At 44.3% G+C, this 7,658-nt stretch overlaps 1 pseudogene; it reads left to right on the top strand.

Annotated features, from left to right (window-relative positions):
• The first annotated feature begins 672 nt into the window (after window positions 1-672).
• Window positions 673-2,274, top strand: LOC149356031 (uncharacterized; annotated as a pseudogene).
• The last annotated feature ends 5,384 nt before the right edge of the window (window positions 2,275-7,658 follow it).

The raw sequence follows: 7,658 nt of genomic DNA, 5'->3' as shown, positions 1-7,658 counted from the left end.
TCTTTGCATGGCTTCCCATTTCTCATTGGAACTATCCTCCCAACTACAATAATTAAAAAGCAATTAGGCAGTCTTTGTTGATGAGGTGTTTAATTATAAGGGGTCCGCCAAAAATTATGTCTGCCACGGCTGAGATCTGGTTAATGCTAATCATTTCTGTCTATATCAAACTCCCATTTGGTAGGAATTTTTGAAAGAGTTCTCGGAAAGACTGGGTAGCGTGCTGTGCAGTTGTTTCCGTCAATATGCACCAATTAGCCCTACTTAGTCTTCTTTTTAGCCTCAGCAGACGTGCTTCTGCCGTTTTTGCCCGCATCCGCCATGCGTAATACTACCTTGGGTGCACTGAATTCTCTTAATCCCTGATCTAAAGCTTTGATTCCCTGATATTTGCACAGCATCTTCATATATAGGCCTAGAAAGGAATACCTCTACTCTAAAATATTACCTAGTTTGTTCCTTTGTCACCCGAGGAATGAGTTGCAGTAGACGAAAAGGTTCGGTGGCTTCGTCTTGTGAGTATGGCGGTGGTGAGGCCGGAATTTGTTAACCTAAAGTTTTTGCCTAGCACATGCTATATTTCTTATCATAGCTCATACTTGGCATAGCCTCAGACAAAGAGCTGACTAAAACCAATGCTAAACAAAACATCTGCTTTTGTTTGCTTTTCAGATGCCAGACATTCGCTATTTCCGTTGCCCTAGGTGTGACTGGGTTTCCTTGAGGTGACTTTTCAGGCACCTGTGGCTAATTCATGGACACGAGACAAACTGGGTGTGTAGTCTGAATGGCGGCATGAATAATTTCAGTCTTCACTTCATACAAGAGACATGTGTACGGGAATCATGCTGAAATGATTAAAAAAGATACAGTGGCGATGGATACACCACAAGTTCCTCTCGACCAAGGACAAAGTGAGTGTGCTCCATTGGAAGACACTGAAGAAACGCCCCCAAAAGATAGAGACCAGGACAAAGCATAGAGTGAGACAAGTGAATATGTGAAGTAACTGGCAATACTGCTACTTAAGTGGAAAGAAGGAAAGAGGCTGCCAGAGTCGACCGTGGATGAAATAGCAAATGACGTGATTTTTTTTCTTAAATGTATTGTTGAAGACGAGCACTCCACCACAGAAGAGAACTCAAATGTTAAACAGCTCTTATGCACCCCTGAAACTGAGTAGCTCTTGACGCGGCGTGGCAGGTTTATGTACTGGAAAATCCATCTCTCACTTGTTGAACCCACAACTGTGGTGCTAGGAAAGAATAATGGGAAGGTTGATAGCTTGCAGTATGTGCCGCTGTGCAAAGTCCTCCAAATTCTTCTGGAAAAACCTTCATTTTCAGAGAATTTCAATGGTTACTTGAAGCATAGTACCCACTTGTGCTCTGTGTTTGATAGGCTTTTCGTGAACATAAATACTTTGCTGGTGATGACACTAAGATTTGTATACAACTACACAGTGACGAATTTGAAGTGTGCAACCCTCTGGGCAGCAAACGAGGAAAGCAGAAGATGATGGCAGTGTACTTCTCACTGCTTAATTTCAGCAAAAGTGTAAGATCCACTTTGTCGCACATTCACTTGGCTCTTTTAGTTAAAGACAGACTTGTGAAAACATACGGCATGACTGCAATTCTTGCACCACTGCTTGCAGATATTAAGAGTTTGGAAAGTGATGGGATATTTGTTAATGAAAGCCGTGTGAAAGGGTCCATATTTGTCTTTACCGGTGACAACCTTTCTACCTATAGGATTGGTGGCTTTCAGCTAAGTTTCAGTCACGGTAGAATTTGTAGGTTCTGTATGGCACTTCACCATGAAATCACGAACAAATATCTGGAGAGTGATTTTTCACCACCCACACCAGCAGGACATCAACACCACATAAGTATGTTGAACGCCGGCCTGCCAACTGGACCACTGTACGGAGTTAAGCAAGCGTGTGCTATCACTAGCCTGGGATTCAATCCAACGCAACACTTTCCCCCTGATGTTATGCACGACATGCATGAGCGTGTCATACCGTTTGCACTTAAACACATCATTTCTTCTTTAATCTCGGAAGGTTTCTTTTCTCTTGACCAGATGAAAAAATCAATTGCTCATTAGACGTATGATCCTAAGGATATGCGAAATAAAACAGAACCCATCCAGAAGCAGTTTTTGCAACGAAAGGCCACCATGAAAGGTTCAGCTTCAGAGAATTTCTACCTCTTTCGCCACCTGACTTTTTTTGTTGGAGAGTGTGTGCCATTGCACAACGAAATTTAGCATCTTTACTTGCTTCTCCGCAAAATCCTGGACATAATAATGTGCCCAGAAATTTCTACTCCATTGATTGCTTACTTGCAGATGAAGACTCACTTCTTTCTTCTGTACTTCAAGGCCTTGTTTCCAGCCGTGACTTTTCCTTGTAAGATGCACTACATGATCCATTATCCATCTTGCATTGAAAATTTTTGGCCTTTGACTGGGCTTTGGGCAATGCGATTTGAAGCAAAGCACCAATATTTTAAGGATATTGCTCGCAGGATACACAATTCTAAAACCCTCGCCTATAGCTTGGCTGTAAGGCACCAATAGTTTGAATGTTTTTCATTGGCAGTGGAGGCCAACAATACAGTGCCAGAGACAACTAGATGTTTGCCTGTCATTTTTGCAAACCTCCCTGAAAAAATCAAGCAGTTTATTTCTGAGCACAACCTTGACACTACTGATTCCTACACTGTAAGCTCAGTTCGTATTGATGGGAAGACATACGAAGCCGGTTGTGTTGTTGTGGAACATGTTCCTAATAATTCCCTGCCAAGTTTTGTGCAACTCTGTGACATATTTTACATCAACAAGGTATTGCTGCTGTTGGGGAGACTGCTTGAAACTGTTTACTTTGATGAGCACTTTCATTTCGATGTTGTGTCTGCTACTGAAGAAGATAAAGTTTTAACCTCTGTGCCCAGCTTTAACACAGAAGCACTGTACATGCAAGAGCACACGGGACGCACTTTTTTGGATGCATGTTTTTCATTGCTTTACTGATTTCTGAATTATTTATCAACCTCCTGCCATATTCTGCACCTTTATACTTACACTGTGAAGATCCAGGACACGGAAACTAAACTTTCATTATTTGTGTGTGTGTGTGCGTGTGTGTGTGTGTGTGTGCGTGCGTGCGTGTGTGTGTGTGTATGTGTGTGTGTGTGTGCGTGCGTGCGTGCGTGTGTGTGCGTGCGTGTGTGTGTGTGTGTGTGTGTGTGTGTTTCTTGTGTATTGCTTTTCTTGAATTTTTTATAAATGACTTACCTTGTAACATCACTTGTAACCTATGTGTGTATGCTGGTGACTGCGTGTTATATCATAAAATTTCCTGCCTTGATGATCACTGACACCTTCAGAAATCATTCTCAGAATTTAGCTCTTGGTGTGCTGCATGGCAAATGACTCTTAACATCCGCAAAACCGTTGTTATGACTTTCACTAATAGGTCGGCACCTTCCGTGTTTATTTACAAGATTAGCAATAGCCCTATCCAGAGTGTGAGTCTATACAAATACTTTGGTCTTATTTTCACACCCAATATGCCATGGTCCAAACAAAGATTCAATAACCTCAAAGGCACTTAAAAGGTTAGGATAACTCCGTCCACAATAAAAGCTGCTCCTGGAGATACGAAACTACTAATGTATAAATCACTAATCCGTCCACTACTTGAATACGCCTCCCCTGTATGGAACCCGCACAAACAGCGCAAAATTAACCAAATCGAGGCTGTGCAGAAGAAAGCCGTTCGCTTCACATGCCACAAATTTCGCAGGGATTTTTCGCCTTCCACAGCACTTTCATCACTGGGCATGCAACCACTCATCTCGACGAAAGTCTGTGTCTTTAAAATTTCTGTAGTGCATTATTAACTCCTCCTGCTGCACCTCTGCAAATGATTACCTAATCCCTGCTATACCATCTAAAACTAGAAGTCACCACAGCCTAAACATCACGCCTTATTTTGCCCGCACGGACACTTTTATATACAGTTTTTTCCGCGTGTTATCGAATGTTGGAATTCTTTGCCTGGTTCTACTCGCTCTCTTCTTTTAGAGCTGTTTTTATCGGCTATTGAATAGTTTTGATGTTTTCCTTGCATTTCACTCATATTGTTTCGGATGTTTCCCATTATTGGATTCCATATTTTTCCACATTTTTTTGTTCACACCTACCCCTGCAATAGCCCAATAGGGCTGCATTATGTATAAATAAATAAATAAAATAAAATTTGAAATTCCAATTGCTTGCTGCATGCTTCTACACATGCATTGCACGTACTGAACTTTTTTCATTATTACGTACTCCTCAAGTACAAAGTGTTAATTTTTCTGCGGATGTTTGTAATGTAATATGTTGCATTTGGTCTTGTTTCCACTTTTTGTGCTACTCTTTTCTGGTGAACAAAATAATTTTTATCAAAATAGATTTCATTCATTTTCATCTGTAGTGTCAGATGAGGTCCTCAGATTATATTGCTTTTTACAATAATGCCAGAAGATAAATGCAAGGCACTTAAATATGATACAGCAGTGAAGTGATGTAATCAAGGGAAAATTGTTTTATGAGTTCTTCAGCGTGATTCTGGCAGACTGGTAGTGCGCATATGTGTTACACAATCCTAAAAACTCCTTGAGGAATACACGTGTTTAGAATGGCAACTGAAAAAAACTGCCAAATATGCACATCTGGTCAAACTAATGTTAAATGGCTATTCTTCATCCGTGGCTACCCTGTTTTTAGTTTTATCTCTGGTACACACGTGCCTTGCAAAGCAATTTATACATAAATATATTGTCATTACAAGTAGCCTTCTTACACCCTTTCTACACCCTACCAAAATGAAGGGTGCTTGGAGGAATAGCACCCTTTTAGACAGTGATAAAGAATGTATATGGTAAAATAAGGGCTTATAAAGGAGCGCCAAAGGGTGTATTTTGCCGGAGCACCTTTTTAGCACCCTTACAGGTGTAAAATGTTTTACTGTGATACCTTGAGAACAGATACGAGGCTACATAAACACCCTTTTAATTATGCTTTCCAAGGCGGTCTCGATTGAGGCCGTGCCTGATGGACCTACTTTTGGCGTGAAAAAAGCATCCCAGCAACGTAAACAGCAGGCACACGTAAAAAGCGGTAGTCACTAACTTGTGGCGAGGTTAAATTGTATTTGCGAAGAAAAATGAACTTCATTATTAGCCATGAAGGCGTCCACACTGTTGCGACCCTGAGCTGCTGGCCGGTGTCACCTGCTTGTAATAAATCTTTTAACGAGGCCTGTTATGCCTTGCATTGCTACATTAGGTGCCACGCTTCAAGCTGTGTTTGTGGACAAAGTTAATTAGTCCGTGGAGTTAAGTGTTGCCGGTCAAATGTCATACTTCAGTGGTGTCGACCGGCATTGAAAACGATTTTGTTCGAAGATGAGCATCGGCTTTCGTGAACATTGGTTAAATGTGCATTAAGAGGGCCTGTGTGACCGGAATATATAGCGCATGGAAATTAGGTGCAATCGTATTTCCTAGCCGTGAACTTAATTTATCAATGGCATACGTAATAAACACCATTGCGCAACATAACTCTTTAAAAAACTGCAGTTACGGATTAGGTTTTCGGTTCAGTAACCCACAGAAAGCTGCGGAAAAAAAATCACTCAAAGCGCTATGAATCCGTTCCGATAAAATTGACTGCAGTTTATCTGTGGTTAACCCTAGCTGAATTGCGAAAGCAATTTAGCGCGTTGTCTCCTCCTCGCTTCGTTCTTTCGTTGTTGCCTCTCTTTCGCGCTCTCCATAACGACTAGAATCCACTGAGGCGTAGCGCTTATATATATACTCCCCCCCCCTCGAGGCGACACCTCCTCTCCGTCTACCCGAGCGGAGCACATCTGGTGGAGCGAGCGGCACCGGCAGCGGCGTCGACGGCGGCGCCGTAAGTTGGAGCGCGGCTGCGGCGTTTCTAGGCAACGGCGGCTCAAGGTCGTTCGTGGCCCACGGCATACGGCTGATGTGCGACCACGCGACGAGGCGAGCTGGCTGGCGTAGTGTTGTTTTCGCAACAAAAGTAGGAGGACACTGAACACCGCCATAAGGGTGCGACATGATAGCGTTAATAGGGTAATGCCCATATATGCGGAATAGGTCATTATATACTTTATATTCATCGATCGCTAGGCGCCCTCATACCACTCCTGGCGCAGTGGCGCTATGCTAAGCGATGGCAGGTGCGGCCACCGGTGGGGCTTCTGCGACCAATGTTGCTCTTCGCGAGCAACCTGCAGCGGCCAATCATGAATTGAACGGCCAACTCGCCCAACGGGCAGTTTGCTTACAATCCAATGGGCAAGTTGCGGTGACGACACCAGGTCACGTGAGCGAGGTGGCCCACCTTCCACCTACGTGGTCCGCCTGAGTGAGTCACCCAGGTTGCTTCTCTGGGAATTTTTGGTGGATTTATCGTGCACGGAAACGACTCCGGCGACGACGACGACTATTCAGAGACACGGGCTCCTTAACCGTTAACCCTGCACAGTGCGCAAGTTAAAAGCTTGTTGAGTAGGTTTGAGAGAACCAAATCAAATTTATTTCGCATCTGTCCCTGGGAGCTAGGGCAGGCTGCTGACAGCCCCAAGAGATGCGTGACGCCCGGGAAAGCGCATCGCTTACCGCCTAGTCGACGTCCCAGCGGAGGATGGTCCCCAGCTTGGCGAAGACGAGGACCGGCGGAGACGCCGAGAAGGCCGTCGACAGCGTCTCGTCAGCTGCCGACGCTGTCGACGCCCTTCTCAGTGTCTCGTCCAGCTGCGGGGTGGACGGCGGCACGAGGCAGAAGCAGCAGCGGGACTCCTACACACAAATACAGCGGCCCAATCACGCTAATGGGTTCTTTTCTTTCCTACGAACCCTTCGACTTGCATTGAACGTGGTTTAAAGAAACAGCGGAATGGGATGTGAACGAAGCGCTGCTTACGCTGTCGACTTGCTGCCGCGAATTCATTGTTCGGCGGGTGACAAACCTTTCAATCCCTGTTTCAGTGTTTCCCGAAAACTTCACAAAGTACTACACAAAGTGTAACCGGACCTCAGATTTTCCTTTGCTGCATGGACCGCCACGCAGGCATTTTGACGTATTCGACTTGAACCGTTCTTTTCCGAAGTGGAGGTAATACTGCCCATTTTTTTTGTCTATCACAATACACACCTGCTAGAGAGTGTACGACCTTTTTATACCTCTTACACGCAGAAAAAGGTACCGCGCAAAATAGACAGGACTAAGGGAGCGGACAGACACAGGTGCTGACTTACGACTGATTTTATTGCTATGATGGCGGAATATATAGGCTGGCTAGCAAGCTTCAAAGGCCAGATAATGAGGCTGGCAACAGCCGGTTTTCCGGAACACATCATGCGCGCAGTGGCAGAAAAGATGCTTGCCGACTTCCAACCAAGAACAAAAATTGCCTCTCGTAAAGATGTGTAGAGCCGTATTTTTTCGGTAATACTTTATGCCACGGTGTAAGAAATATTTCAGGTGTAGTAACAGCGCCTCCGCGGCCGCAAAAATCTCGTACCAACTTCGACGCCTCACCGTGAGATGGCGCTACTGTACAGGAGGCTTTT

This window comes from Amblyomma mixtum, chromosome 3 (assembly GCF_055824585.1).
Source record: "Amblyomma mixtum isolate Tamu chromosome 3, ASM5582458v1, whole genome shotgun sequence".
In the NCBI taxonomy this organism is placed as follows: domain Eukaryota; kingdom Metazoa; phylum Arthropoda; class Arachnida; order Ixodida; family Ixodidae; genus Amblyomma; species Amblyomma mixtum.
This window is presented reverse-complemented; position numbering and strand designations above follow the sequence as displayed.